The sequence below is a fragment of the Pezoporus flaviventris genome, unplaced genomic scaffold (genome assembly GCF_033815535.1).
Source record: "Pezoporus flaviventris isolate CSIRO_AGI_PZ_B2104156 unplaced genomic scaffold, CSIRO_AGI_Pfla_v1 ptg000045l, whole genome shotgun sequence".
NCBI lineage: Eukaryota > Metazoa > Chordata > Aves > Psittaciformes > Psittacidae > Pezoporus > Pezoporus flaviventris.
The window spans coordinates 27,053,470-27,069,113 of NW_026892593.1; the positions used below are offsets into that span (position 1 = coordinate 27,053,470).

General features: G+C 43.6%; 1 protein-coding gene across 1 annotated transcript in view; it reads right to left on the bottom strand.

Moving 5' to 3' along the window:
• Positions 1 to 12,555, bottom strand: part of PRICKLE1 (prickle planar cell polarity protein 1) — a 64,189-nt gene extending 51,634 nt beyond the window's left edge. The window contains exon 1 of the mRNA XM_061467780.1: positions 12,271 to 12,555. The gene's annotated coding sequence lies outside the window, so the exon portion shown is untranslated. The remainder of the gene's footprint in view (positions 1 to 12,270) is intronic.
• Positions 12,556 to 15,644: the final 3,089 nt, after the last annotated feature.

The following is a 15,644-nucleotide window of genomic DNA, read 5'->3' on the forward strand; positions in this document are numbered from 1 at the left end:
CTCCTACTGGAAAGTCTAACAGCCAGAGCCCTACCACCACAGGCAACGGGTTTTCCGTACGCCACAAGCCAAGCAAGTACATCTGCTCTCTTGGAGCCCGGGCGCAGTGTTTGTCTGACCAGACCTGGCTGCTGCCCTCCCCGTGGCACTTCCCATCCCGCCGCTGGAGCCACCCTCTGCAGGGGAGCCCAGGCAGGCACTATGACACCAGCCCGGTTTTCTCTGCAAAACCTGAAGTGCAGTTAGCAGTCATAGAATAGTTAGGGTCGGAAAGGACCTTAAGATCATCTAGTTCCAACCACCTGCCATGGGCAGGGACACCTCACACTTAACTATATCACCCAAGGCTCTGTCCAACCTGGCCTTGAACACCACCAGGGATGGCGCATTCACAGCTTCCCTGGGGCAACCCATTCCAGTGCCTCACCACCCTCACAGTAAAGAGCTTCCTTATATCCAACCTGAACTTCCCCTGTTTAAGTTTGAACCCATTACCCCTTGTCCTGTCACTACAGTCCCTAATGAATAGTCCATCCCCAGCATCCCTATAGGCCCCCTTCAGATACTGGAAGGCTGCTATGAGGTCTCCATGCAGCCTTCTCTTCTCCAGGCTGAACAAGCCCCATATTTCACTGTTCAAGTGAAAATGGCCAGATCTGTCATTAATCTTGCAGATTTTTTACCCATGCAGTTTCAAGGTGACTGTTCCCAAGCATTTCTCCTGCAGACAGCTTACACAGCACTGACTTGAGACCCACCTGTGCTTTCTCAGGCAAGAATGCTCTGCCCTCCATGCTGGCAACACACCTTTCGGTGCTGACCTAGCTACAGAAACGCTTCAGTTTTGGAGCTGTGGATCTCAGACTTTCTTATGGAAGTATCCTCAATGCTCATCTATTGTGTTACAGGCACAGTGTGTGTGCATGCAAGCTCACGTCTTCTGACCTGTTCTTGAGGGCCAAGTTCATAGCTATACCAAGCTATGTGTGTACTTCGGTCAGAAATTTAGGGATAATTATTTTGCAGTGTGTCCTGAGCTTTATTCCATTAAAATAGCACAGAACAAACTAATTTGTAGGTGAGGGCTGGAACTGTTCCACCGGAAAGAAAACTGAGGCTAGCAGAAAGCTGTTACACATCAACAGAACTGCCTTTAAGTAGTAATTTTGGAAAGATGTCAAGAGGTGTATCTTTTCTATGTACCCTTCAACAGTGTACCAACTTTTAATCATTTTTACCTTCCTTAAACAGGATGCAAAGCCAGATAAAAGCTTACAGCCTGTTGGCATTAGTTAAAACATTTATTTGCCCTTCCCCTCTTGTTCTTAACACATGCATATTCTTAAGAGTTTTAAACACTTTTTACAGTGTACATCGTGACCTGGACCTGTAACTAACAGAAGCTTTACTCAAGTGTAATCTATTCACACTCCTGATCCCGTTAATTTTTACATACTGACACAGAAGACATGGGTGCCAACCATCTATCAGAGGCCTCTTGTCAGAAAGCATTTGACAATGCCTGGAATAGGCATATAGTGACATATTCAGTAGTCATAGTTTTCAGGATACCTACATACAAATCAAGACTGCAAGCAAATGGCTAAGGACTACTTCCTAATATTTCCCTTGGGTTTACTGCTGTTTCCAAAACAGATTCATGTCTTGCAGAAGTGTTGTACCATCAGCTCTATATTTTGTGGTAAGAACTCCTCAAAACTACCTATAAACACGTACAAGCTCTAGATTTCCAAATAACACATCCATTTGCTGAGATCAAGTCTTAACAGCAGCAGTATCACAAGAAGCAGAAAGCTGAAGTTTCTTCAGAAACTTCAGTCACCAGCTTCATTATACAATATTGACTGACTAGTTGTCAACCACCAACTAATAAAGAGCCAAAGCATGCTCTTTTAATTCCCACATCTTTTTCAATGGAAGCTGCTTTGTCCATGAAAGTTGTATTGCTTGGCAAAGACTTCAGTCTTTCTCCAAGCTTGCTGTACACATCAGTTTGCATTAGAGAGTCATTTTCCCAAATTCTTACACTCTAGCCACAGCAGCCTTTTGTCTCTCTTGTACCCAAAGATGACTTTTGCACACCAGACGTTATGCTTTGAAAATACTACCAAAAGTACTTTCTCTTGCAGATACATACTGCAGCCTACACAATAATACCTCTCAGAAAAGCTGAAGAATGCTCCAAAAAAATGGTATGACAGAATGAGTTTCATACCCATCAGATTTAAAATGAGTAAAGCCTGCCACCAGGAAGACCGCCTGCACACTTTTGCATTCAGAAGGCTGCTAGTTCCCTACTCCACAACAAAGACAGCTCTACCATAATAAAGCTAGGAAATGCATATTTGATTGACTAGCATATGTATCCCTATCGTCCACCCTTCTCTGCCCCCACCATTTCTCATACCAGTTATAGGCAAGCACAACTGCACATGATCACAGCAGCTCATAGCAGCAGTGAACACCACACCTTGATTTAGTCTCCATCATCACGCTACCTCACTGTTTGACAGCTATACTTCCAAAAAGACATAGTTAAAGCTACAATCAACTCACTATGACAGATTAACTATCTAAAATGCTTCATTTTTCCCACAGTAAGTAATGCAAAACTTAGCACAGGCAAAGCAGAACTCACTAGTAGAATTAATAGCCATAGTCAAGAGGTTTAAAGCCAGTTGTGCACCACCTCTGTGGCTGTGAAGCCACACTGAAGAGGGAGGTCTGCAACACTAAAACCCTGTGCAGCACAAATGTCTCTGGCATCTTTTGTCTCTGATACTTCTCCGATACATAAGGTTACTACATATTAGCAAGCAGCTTCTTGGCTTTTTTGTAGGGTGGGGGATTCAAGTTGAAGGCGAAAGCTCAAGGACTGAACAGCAAAAGGGGCTAAACTCCACAGGGTTTTCACTCTCATCATAATCAAGTTAGAGATAGATTTTAAGTGACATACTAAACCTACCACATTCTTCAAGTTTAAAGAGAGACTCTTTTATGGACACCTGCTATTTGCTGCTCAAGCAGAAAACAAGAATTCAAATGAGCCAATAGATCTACTCCAAGTTAAAATACATCGCCAGAGTCAACTATTTCATGTTATTTTTTAAAACTAAAGAAAGAAGCAGTCAAAGCAACGTTTCAGTTAGGTAGAGAATGCTGCATTAATTTAAAAAGCTAAATAGTGGTAAAGCTGGAGTCTGTTGCACTGGTTAATGAATGAGGCGACTGTTTTCAAAGATATCCACACATGTACAGATCATAGCTAGCATGAAAAGTTTTTACAGAGCTGCTGTATAATCTCATTCAGTTATTTGACTACTGATGGTAATTAAGGACCATATTCCATTGCCAAAAAAATAAACAAGTGTGAGCAGCCACCAAAACTTAGGCAATGGCAGAAATTGTGTGTGGATATTCCAGGTTTATTGCCAAGTACCTCACTGTTAAGAGAAAAATTGAAGTTGAAATAACTTCTTGAGTACGTACAAAACACAAGAACGGAGCCAAACACTTTACAAGCACAGGAAAAACAGCAGTCAACAAGAAAGTTTTGTTTGTGTAGAATTAGTATCTTGAACCTGGATAATGAGGAACAAGATTCACAGATTAGAACTACTAAAGCAACCAAAAACCACAAAGAAAGTTTAAGTTGTATGGATAGAGCCAATCCAGCCTTCTTTCCTGCAGAACTTGCACAGGAATACAGCTACACCCCAGACTTTTTGGATCTGACCCTAGTAAAGCAAGTACTTTACCATGCATATTGCTTATTAACTACCAAAACTGATATAGTACTACTGAAGTATTAAATCAAAGAAACATGCACCATGATTAGGGGTACTAGCTGTAATGTATTATATATGAAAATGAAAAATTATGTATGAAGAGAAACAAGCATAGCAACCAATATCTACAAACTAAAGTCACAGTGGCACACTGAACATTTTTAGGTTAACCAGACTCACTTAAAAATAGAAACCAGAGGCTGGGCTCTTCTCTCACCCCATTTTACATGTCTTTACTTCCATTGATTTCATGTGGAGTTCTTCACAATTTATGCCATTGTGAGAGGAGAATCAAGCCTTGTGTGTTTGAAAGGAAACAGCAGACATGTTTCTCACCAGAGTGCTGGGGGAGATTTAAAAAAAACACAAGTATATGAACTGTGAAACCGATAGAGTATACAAGCAAAGGCAGGCAAAGAGGCTCTAGCTGGGGGTGGTGGTGGGGAACTTGCAGCTTATCCAAGGGCTTTTTTTTGAAGACTTGGGATTGGTATTAAGAAGTCAGAAGCCCAGACATTAAACTGGCTTTAAAATAAAATTTTAGAAATAAATATTGCATTTTCTTTCTATCAGAGGTAACCGATTTATATTTACCTACAGTTATTCTATAAAATGAATAGCAGGCCATTTTCGTTGCAATTCCGAGAAACTGGGAAGTGGGGAGAGGTCTTACCTATTTGCATCATGAGAAATGGTGCGTTACCATTACTCACACCCAAGCTCAAACAGATGATTTCCAAACCCCTTCAGGATCATCTGGACAACTAATTTTACAGTAGTTAGAGAGTGCAACACTTGTGACTGGAACTTAAGTCACACAAAGTACTAGATGATTTATAGATGACAAAACCACTTCATGGTTTGGACCTATGACATGACAGAAGCTACAGCTTTATGGTGTGCTGGGTAGCAGCACATGATTAAGAAGCTCCTCTTTTCACCACACCAGTGAGCACTAACACAGTCATTGTATGGGTCTGTACTGATTTGAGAAGCTCACTTAAAACAAAAAGCAACAAAACCCCAAACCCCCAGTGTTTTCAAACCATCTCTACACCCCTGCTCAAGCTGTGCCAGCACAGCTAAGTAACAGTGAAAGGGAAATAGCTCAAGTATTTTACAGAGGGAATCAGACTTACTTGTTTTATCAGGTCTATATACTTTAGCAATGCAAAACTGAAGTAATTCATATTCATTCAGAGACCACTGACAGAATATTACTGTAACTAAATGTTTGGAAATGCCTTCCCCCTCCCTCCTCTCCCCCACCTTTCATTCATGTGCACAACCAGCATCCCAGCTCACATACTAGTTTTTCAGTCCCCCCCCCCTGCACTCCAGCAGGAAGACACACAGCAGTTTTCTGTTAAAAACAAGTCTGGAGTCTCTTCTCACAAGTGCATTAAATATTGGCTGATTCAGTACAAGACAAAGCAGGAAGAAGATAAATGCACAGAACTGCACAAAGGAGGGCGACTTCTACCTGCAGAAAATGATGTTGCATAATTCAAGATACACCTGCTGGTTTTCGTGATACCTGTTCTTTCAAAGCGTTAGTCTCCTTCCAGAGGCCATGGGAAGGTGGAAAGAACAAACACATATGCCCTTGAATACTCAACTTTTAGTGTTTCGGAGTTAGCACTTAGATGCTCAACACTGACTTACACATCAAAGCAAAAATAAAAAGGCCTCAAATGAACAGGAGCCTGGTATCACCTCAATTTCTAAAATAAGGTCAGCAAGCATAGCTTTGTGCTACTATACCACAGTCACAGTCTTCATTGTATCTACCCCTTTACAGCACCAGCTCCAGGCTAATAATGCATCAACTAATAGGTCATAAAGGTTTACAAACAGCTACTGTACAATATGAGACAGACAGGGAGACATTAAGAACCAACCTACCAAAATTACAGCCTAAGATGTGGCAGATCCAGAACTAGACGATAAAGGTCTGAGCATCAGGGGAGATTTTGCAATGGAATCTGAAAAGCAATACATCTGCAGCAATGAAACAGATGCCTGCTTGTCAGTGTGGTCACTTCAGTTCAAATACCTGCACTGCTCAAATTCAATATGTTAACAGCTACTCTTAAAACCATAATAGCTGTTCCTGCATGAAATCTGAAGTTTTATGTAACTGGAAAATCATATATTGACAAAAAAATAGGCTATTAGCCTGGACCACTGAACTACAGCTTCACACCCCCCAAAATACCCTGCAAAGATTGCCCAAGCAGATTGTCTGTATGAAAGGTCAGGGGGTAAAGCTTGACACTTACTGGATTCACAAACAGTCAAATCAACCATCCAGCTCATCAAGATACTCAGCGGCGTCCACAGCTTTTCTGGCAGCTTGAGCACAACAGCAACACCTTGGGCTTCCTCCTACAACGCAGGTGCCCTCTCCAGCCTCTCCCCAGTACATGGCTGCCTTCTCCAGAGCCTCCTAAGGGCAGGCCAGTGCCCTGGAAAAGGGAACCTGCACTCTGAGATATGGCTGCAGAGAAGAGCTGTCTTAACACAACCACTTCCTTCCTTTTCAGACAGCTTACATCTGTCCTGAATATCAGCGGTACCTCCTAGTAGGTATCTGTTGAAATCCAAACCTCAGATGACCTGCTGAGAGGACAGAACGAAGCTGCATCCTGGGTAACAACATCCTTACCAGGCTGGAAGCTGTATATTTTTCCTGGTACCTCAGTAGAGATGAGAGCCTGGTTTGCTTTCTACATGTTTGGTAGTACTGTAAGACACTCATTGGCTACCGGCCTGCCAAGCTGTTTAGGCTTGCAAGTTCCTTTGCACTCGCTTTATACTATACCATTAATTTTCTTAAATATAAACATATCCTCTGTGTATCTTATTCCCATATTCCATATGCTCAGAGCAAACTCATTTCAGTCCTGGGATGAATGGGAACTCAGTATTTATCACACAGATCCACCATGCTTTGCAAACAAGACTGAAAAACCCTCTCACAATGAAGTTATCCATATGATCTTTCTGATGAGCAAAGCATAAGAAAACAGTTCAAAGCTCCCAGAGCCACATGGATACTTTTACAAAAGACATCTGCAATTCACCAGTGAGGTTCTAAACCTAGCATAATTAATTTAGCAGTCTGTATATATGGATGCAAATATGCTAGGTTCAGACATTCTTCAATGCTTTCATGAAATTCATTTTAAAGTATATAAATATTCACACTTTGAGTAGTCATCTCAGCATGTGAAGCTTTTACTTTCCTACAAAAATAGCAATTCCTGCAAGGAGACTGAAAAAATAAAAATATATTATTCCTACAGTATGCACACAAACACATGCAATTTTCTTTACCTAAATGCTTTTGAACTTCTGGGTGATTAACTTCAACACTTGATTACAAAAAGAGATCTTTAATAAAACATCTTCACTAATCATGCACTAATTTTTAGCATGCTTGAAAACAAGTCAGCTTTTACTGCAGCTAGACAAGTTGATCCATGCTTCAAAGCGCAAGGTGGCTTTCAATTTGTGCCATGGTTATTGTGCTTTTGTGCTGCTACAGACATGGGCCGTGGGTGAGGGCAGTGTCCGACTCGGCCCTGCATTGGACAGGTTGAGCAAGAGTGCCTGGGTGCCCCAACAGAGCCTCTTGCCAAGGCAGAACCACCTCTGCCACAGGAGTACCCTGTTAATGAAGAGATTAGGGGAGGGTAAAACAGGTAAAGCTGAACAATTACAGCGCTTGTCTCAGAGTTGGTTTGCATAGCTCCAATGAGAAGCATGGGAATGTGTGCTTTGAGGAGTGGCATAACAGCACCTGTCTAGATATGCTTAAAGACTCAATTGCACAGGTTTCCATTTCAATCTTTTTTAAGACTGGTGAGAGAAGACGCATCCTCTTGTTCTGTAGGAGAGCTCCAAGAGTCCTACCACGCAGCGCCATCTGAAGCCTATGTTGCTATACTCATAGCTGCATCTGTGTTCTTCGTTTCTTTTTTAAAACACTAACACTTTCAGAAATAAAGATGCTTGGACAATGAAGACTCCCTTTAAGAAAATTTAAGGGACTAACATCCCCCTGCTTAAAAAAAATACTCTGTGAATTTCATTAATAAGCATTTTGATACTGACATGCAGACTTTTGATCATGCTTATTGCAATTATACAAATCAGTGATCAAATCCACCGAGAAGTCAGTTTCTGTATACACCACATTAACACAAACATGAAACAGGAATTTGGCATGTTGCCATCAGAGAAGCCTAGTTCTGGAATCATGTCACACTAAGACTGGGGCTACCCGATGCAAGAGTAGAAAGCAACAAGCTCAAAAAGGTGGTTATAAAAACATCACAGAAAACAAATATTATTTAAAATAAAAGTAAAGCAATCATATTTCAATATGTGGATGGTAGTTGGAAATGCTTTTTTGGCATGCAGCTGCTCCACAAAGCCAATATTGTGTGTAACTGGAAGCATTTCAAAAAACCAGAATTGTTACTGAAGTCAAAGACTAATTGCAAGCTGTGGGATCTGTGCTTAGATAAAAGAGGGGCAACTGAATAAAACTGTTACAGATATAAACCTACAAGCAAACTCTGTAATATTCTTATCACTTTATTGCCAACTCAGTAGAGCTAGAGAGCAAGGGAACAAGTGGCTTGAGGAAAGAGGGATAAGAAGGAAAATGAAGGAGAGAAGCACACAAGGCAGAACAGCAAGAGCTATCAGGTGCTATAAATCAACATCTCAAACACAAACCCTAGACAGGAATAGATGACTTTGGTACAGAACAACTGAAACAACAGTTACAGCTTTTGTTGATACCCTGGAAATGAAAGGTCTGCCTAAGAGACTGCCTACCTCAGTTTTATTAACTAGCAAAACACTCTGATGGGTTCAAAATGATTTGGAAAAGCAACTCACCAATCTTACAGTTCAATTTAAGAACTTTTAAGGAGTCAGCCTTCCAGGCAGAGTTCCAAGAAACGGTAAATGAGCAAAAAAGCTCTCATTTACAGATATTTTAAAAATACTAAAAAATGTTTGTATTGGCTCATACCTCTTGTATCTGAGCACTTCACTCATTTTCTACATTAAGAAAAAACACCCTCTTTACACAAGAACATACTTGAAAAGTACTGTCAATTTGTTCCGAGAAGTCATTTATTCATGTAGCTTTGCAAAAGAAGTATAATGTATTTAGCACACAATACAAACAAGCAAAACACAAAGGAAGAGTTGCAGCAGACCACTTGTGAAGTTTCCTTCAGTCACTGGAAATATCCTTTGACAATGAATCAGCAGCCAAAGAGCTGTTTCTATAAAAAACTCGTGATTTTGGCAAATTGTGATCTGATAAGTCAGTCTGGGAATTCCTACCAGAAATGCCATGACTTTGTTGTGCTACTACTTGCAAAACATGTTTCTTCCCATCAGTCTTCAGCCATAAGGTGGGAGGGGGGAAAGATGAACGATTGCTGCTGTATCCTTCCCAAGCTGGTTCTTCCCATCATACAACTCCTAATCCAAACAATTTAAGCACACAAGTAAAAGCTACTCATTTCTGTAAACATTTCCAGGAGCAGGACCCAAGCATGCATGGCATACACCAAGGATATATTAATGACTAGAGCTAACCTCAAGTTTACCTCCGTTTAAACAGCCTAAACAGAAAACAGTGCTGGCCAAGCTGAAGCTTAAGCTTTAATAAAAGGGGGTAAATGGAACGTCGGCAGAAACCACTTGGTTATTATGCACCCATCTCCTAATCAAGTATTCTTAATGCAATATTAAATCATATAACAATTTTCCCAGAAACACAAATGATGATTTTTAATTACTAAAATAAATAAATAAAAAGTAATATGCTAAAGCATTTTTTATACCCCCAAAACAGAGAGCTCTTTACTTTAGGAAAAGGCAGTGGTAGAAAACAGAAACAAAACCCAGCTCATTTGTTTGTTTGTTTTAAATGGACTTCACCACTGCCCATACAATTAACTCTGGAATGCACAAGACACAGCATCCAAGCAAACAAAAGCTTTACATTTCAGTGCAACTCTCAGTCCACACTCTTAGAAGCTGTATGACAGCCACTGACAATATATTATGCAAGATCCATACTACAGAGGGAAAGGATTTTTAGGCTGGGGTACAGAAGCTGCAGCACTAGAAAGGGTTAAAGCAACCTGCAAAGACATCACACAAACCAAAGCCATTTAAATTACTCTGTAAAATGTAGACATTCATTAGCATAGGAAAGTTTCACAGGAAAACAATGACGAAGTAAAAGCCATCCGATTTTCATAAGCTAATTAATTAAATATGCCAAATGCATTTAATCTCTTCTTGTAACCATAGGGGGAGACAGACCAAACTCTTGAAGTTCTGAAAAGCCAGGTCATTAACGTGCCAAGTCATTCTTCAGATCTCTTCCTTACATACAAATTTACATTCCCTACTTACTGTACATATAAGTAAAACCTGGCTTTCCACCCCCTCCATTTCTCCCTCTTTGCGAGACACTTGCCATCTCCTTCTCCTGTATTCTAAATATCTTCCTAAATGTTAGAAAGAACTAATTTGCTAGGGAAAAGAAAAAAAAAACCCACAGAAGCCATTTTGCCAAAAGCCTGAGTTAAACACCCCGGTTCCCCAACACATAGTTGAAAATGAGATTAATAACATTCTTGCACATATGCACAAAAATCCACATATAGTTTGTAGTCTTTAAGTTCAGATGACATTTCTAGCCATTTCTTGCCTTTGCAAACAAGAAAAGGATTCTGATGTTTACACAAGGTTCTTCTTGCTTAATAAATCTTAAATTGAAACAGATTTTTTTGAACAATTACCTTCTTCAGAGTTATCATACTACAGGATATTAGGAAAAACCAGACCCTCCTGTTGCTTTTACCCACATCTGACTCCAATCTTAATAGTTTAGCTATTAACCCTGTAAGGTCCCCGCACACACACCTTGCCTAGTTGATCTTAAAATTTTTATATGACTGATCTGGGCTTACTCATTACAAAACCTTTTGTTATATAGAAAGAGAGCAGCTCTGTGGACCTTGGTTTACAGGACACAGTTAACTGTGTTCTTGGCAGAACTGCACCAGCCCAGCTCATCCGGGGCTCTGCAGTCAGAAACGAAAGAATCTGTCACTGCAGACTAAGTGCTGTCCTCCTCACCTCTCCCCTTCCTTCCCTTCCCAAGCCTGCTCTGACCAGTTGACACTCTGGGATGGAAACCTGGCCACTGTGCTATGCCTGTGCTGTAAAGAAGTAAGAGAAATAACGACAACCCCTCCTAGAAATATTAATAACTTGAGCTAAAGCAGTGAAACCACATCCTGCTAGAAAATCTCAGCAGCCACTCTGCCTTGCAAAACATGCATTTTTGACCTCAGTCACCAGCTAAACAACCGAAACAGAAAGCCTTCTCCAGCCATTTACTTTTGCCACCTTTTAGGTTTTAGCCTGTATGGAATATGCATTGTTAACCTCCAAATCCTCTGTATAAACACTTCTCAGAGAGCCTGTAAAACACCCCCCGCTGCGTTTCCTGGCTGGATGGCATTTCGAAGCGCCAGTACCGGCGGGTACTTTATTTTGCTTTCCCCAGTTCTCCCGCTGGGGTGCAATGACAGATCCCTGTCCAGGGCCAGACCCGACCGCCCGCGGCTCGCACCATAGCGAAGGCGCCCAGGACCTGGCCCGGATGATAGATGGTGGCGGCTGGAGTTTGAAACCCCTCGATGGAAACACATTCCCTGGGAGAAGGGGCTCAGGGAGTGCCCGCCGCCCTTCCAGAGCTCTCTTCACTGAGGCAGGAGAAAGACAAACTCGGGATGGGTCCGGCTGCCTCTCAGCCGATGGGGGGGGGGGAGAAGGACACGAGCGATGCTCACCCCCCAGTAACACAACGCGCTCACAGCGCTGAGCCCAAAAGATACCGCTGCGATGAAGGACCGAGGTCGTCCCGTTCCCCGCACCCTTCCGCCGGCTCGGCGCCCAGGCGCGGACACTCCGACGGGGACAGTGGAGAAAGCGAAGGCTGCCAGAGGGAGGCCAGTTGTCACCCCAGTGACAGGCAACAGCTGAGCTCCCGCATCTGGAACCTCGCTCAGACCGGCGGCACCAGCCCGCCTCACTGAGCCGGCGCTGCACCCCCCATCCGCCCCCGACAGCCGCCGCGGGGATCGGCAGGACCTCCCCGTCCCCGAGCCCACAGCCCCCGTCCAACAACTCCGCGCAGGACGGCGCTGAGGAATGCCCACGCTGGGTAAAGAGCCGCGCCGGCGATGCAACCGCGGCAGGGGCGCAGGACCCCCGCCGTAGAGCGGGATGCCGCAAGAAAGGCTCCGGTCCCGGCTGCGGACGTCGCCCAGTCAAACCCCGCCGAGCTCCCGCAGCGCCGCTGCAGACTGACCGCCAGTGTCCCCCATCCTGGGGAGCCGCCACTTACCCTCCCCGCAGCGCGTCCGAACCACAGCGATGCACTCCGGGGCGGCGGAGGCGGCAGGGTCCGTCACATCCACAGCGGCGGAGGCGGGTGCGCAGCTCGGCCCCACGGAGTCAGCGCCGGCGAGAGACGCTCATCCCGGGCAGCGCCGCGGAGGGCACGGTCAGCCCGGAGCCTCCTGCGCGGCCTCGCGCTGCGCCGCCCCGCCGCGAGTGGCCGAGCCCCGCGCCCGCTCCCCGCCCTAATGGGGCTCCACCGCCCCGCGCCCGGACGGCGACATGCGCGTCCCGCCGCGCCCATTGGCTGCCGCCCGCAGCGCCCGCCAATCGCCGTCGGGCCGGGGCCGGCCGGCCGCCCTGAAAACCCGTCGGGGCGGGGCCCGGCCAGGCCGCGCCCGTGGGGATGTGCGGTGGTGCTGGTGGGCACGGGGTGACTTGTGGCAATGCCATTGACCCCCAGTTTAGGGCAGGCAGGGACCCCTCCTTTTACTCCGCTCGGATGAGCAATGGGGGCAGTCGCTGGCTTCTCCTCCCCGAGGGAGCAGGGGAGGGGAAGTTAATTAAAGACTTGCCTTGCTAGTCCGTGCGAAGGTGGGCGATGGAGCCCGCTCCGGCCGGCTATGAGGGCCACGGTGTTGGTGGCGGGCTGCACTTCCCCATCTATCGCACCCGGGGTGCTGCTAAAGAGAACGGGGAGCAGGGTCGTCGTCACCATTAGACCTTAGCCCTTGCCATCAGCCTTTGCCCTCCTGGCTGTGCGGAGCTCTCTGGGAGGGCTGTCAACGGTGGGCATGTCGCAAAGCCAAGCAGCCCCAGTTACAGTGTTAATGTAAAAAACATGGCAAAACGCACTTGGTAGGCATTAAAGGATGTGGTGGGCATTCTGAGGATGGTGAAGTAGCCAAGTATGCATTTAAATCCCTTCGCTTTTGGGCACTCTTTTTTTTTTTTGGTGTCTGTTCAAGCTGTTGGAGTTGGCAGCCCTTGTTTCAGTTGCTCACACCTCACACGCCTTAAGCAATGTGAGCTGAGCTCCTGGTTTTCTAGTGGTCTCATAGTGTTTTAATCCTCTGTGAAAAAATCCAAGAGAAGGATGAGTAACAATGGAGACATTTAACTCAATGCTGTTTTTTTTTCTATAGATGCAAATCAGAAGGTGAGATAATGTTACCAGAGAGACTTCTCAGCGATTTGAAACTCCCTACTTGGTGAAACAAATGTGTTTGGAACTGAGAAAGCTTAATATAAAGATGAAATTTGGTCTGTAGTTTAGCAGTGTCTCTCTTGACTCTCTAAATAGGAATTGTCTGAGGTTAGGAAATGGCAATTTTCCCTTCGTGCTTTGAAGCACATTTGGTTTTCCTGTGTTAGCAGCCTAAGTTTGTTATCTGGAGTCCAATCTGGTCAAAATCAGCTTTCTGTATCTGAAAAAATAAAAATGTAACACACAGGAAACAACTTCAGGCTACAACCCTAGGCTACAGCTTTATTACAGGCAAGAGTGTTAAACCTACTTATCACCTTAGAAGCTTCAGCTGCAATTCTAACCCTGGGTGCTCTGCTCTGCCGTTTCCTTGCATCCTGGATGTAGTATCACTGTCACACCGCTGAACGACTCCTTTTAAATCTTAACCAAGCCTGAAAATAGGCACTTCCAGATTACATCTGTGTGGAAGTTTTCAGAGAGAAAGCAAAACCACTTGTACAGACAGGTGAAGCCTCAGAAGAGGCAGCCTTTGTCACTCTTTCCATCAGAATGATTTTGGATTTCTCCTGTAATTCAAGAAAAAACATGAAGAGTGAAGCAGAAGTGTGAAAAAATGAACCCATTCTAAAGGGAAAGTGAAGAAGAAGACAACAAAGATGTCAAAAGAGCTGCTTGTACTGCTGCTGCTACAAAGCTGTTTGTCCCTCACCCTGTGTTCCCCCTTGCCACCTATGCAAGCCTTGGTGTAGCTAGCACTTATCAACAAGATCTAAATATGTTTAGACTGTGCTGGCAGCATTGCATGATTTTCATCATTTATTTCTTCCCACTTCAGGTTCCAAAGGCATAGGAAATAAGATTGCTTGGCTTGTAAATAACCTTGTCAAAGGTGATTACAGTCATATATTAGCAGATCTGAATCTGGAATGAAAAAATTTATGGCCAATGCACTCTTTTAAGTTGTGTATCTGTTTATCTGATCCTCACTTACAAATGCCTCTAATTAAGCTATAAACTCTTAGTTTCTACTTAACCATATGGGCAGCCTGGGAAGTTTGCTACAGTAATGTAATTTACCCATTCTACAGCCATGTCTGCAATGCAAATCCAGCATAACTGCTTTAATAGTGTTATAACCAGATCTGGTTTTCACAACATGGACAGAAATAAAGCCTGTCCAAGTTACCAACTATAGTCCTGATGAAACAGCACAAACAGTTTTCTTTTTGAACCTAGGGGACTTTATTTGTGCCAGAGAACAAATACAGCCGTAACCCTGCAAACACTAGTAAATAAGGTAACAAATCACAATCTACAAATGCAGGTTCTGGGGAAGGATCTATAATATTCTCCCTGATTTATTTTGCACTTTCTGTGGGAGCTACTCAGTTCTCCTGTGGGTTGGTTGCATTCAACCCTCGGGGACTGCTCGCAGTTTTTAGTTGCATGCACTTTTCATCCACCTGAAATCTGGATAACTGGAGGGTAGGGTCTACTCTGCCACTGGAGTGGGCTGAGAGAGTATAAGGAAAACTTCCACATTAAAAAGGCCCAGAATTACAATATCTATTTATGTATCTTAAACTTCCATTAAATATTCCAAAATATTTATGCAAGAAAAAGCATAGTAACAACTGACAAGCAAGTTTAAAAAGGGCTGGAGTCCCAGCTTTGTTACTGTAACATAGCAAAAACTGCAACTTTCATGGGACTGTTACCTATTTTATGAAAAATGTATCTAAAATATACTCTAGGATTTTTCTCTATAAAGTAGTGCTGACAGTTATGAATTTCATGTGAGGAATGCAATTTTTGGCCTATGTTGCAGACACTTGCAATTTAAAAATGTGAAGTATCAAAAGTTTTTGTGTGATTTTGAAGAAGGGGGAAAAGCAACCGTGCAAATTCACACAGTTACCCTGGAAGAAAATGCCGAGAGCAATCCATCAGATCTTCTTTTCCAATCCTATCTCTCCCAGGAAATATTTTATTTCTTATTATCTTTAAAGTATCCTATGTTTTCATATTAAAAATCTTACACACAGAGATGTGACTGCAATGCAGGGACGTGAACAAAAATAGCTCCTCAGCTAGGCAGCAAAAATGTGATCTAACACTGATACAGCTTTGAGGCTAACCTGGCTTGGAAGAGATGGCTGGACCAGATGGAC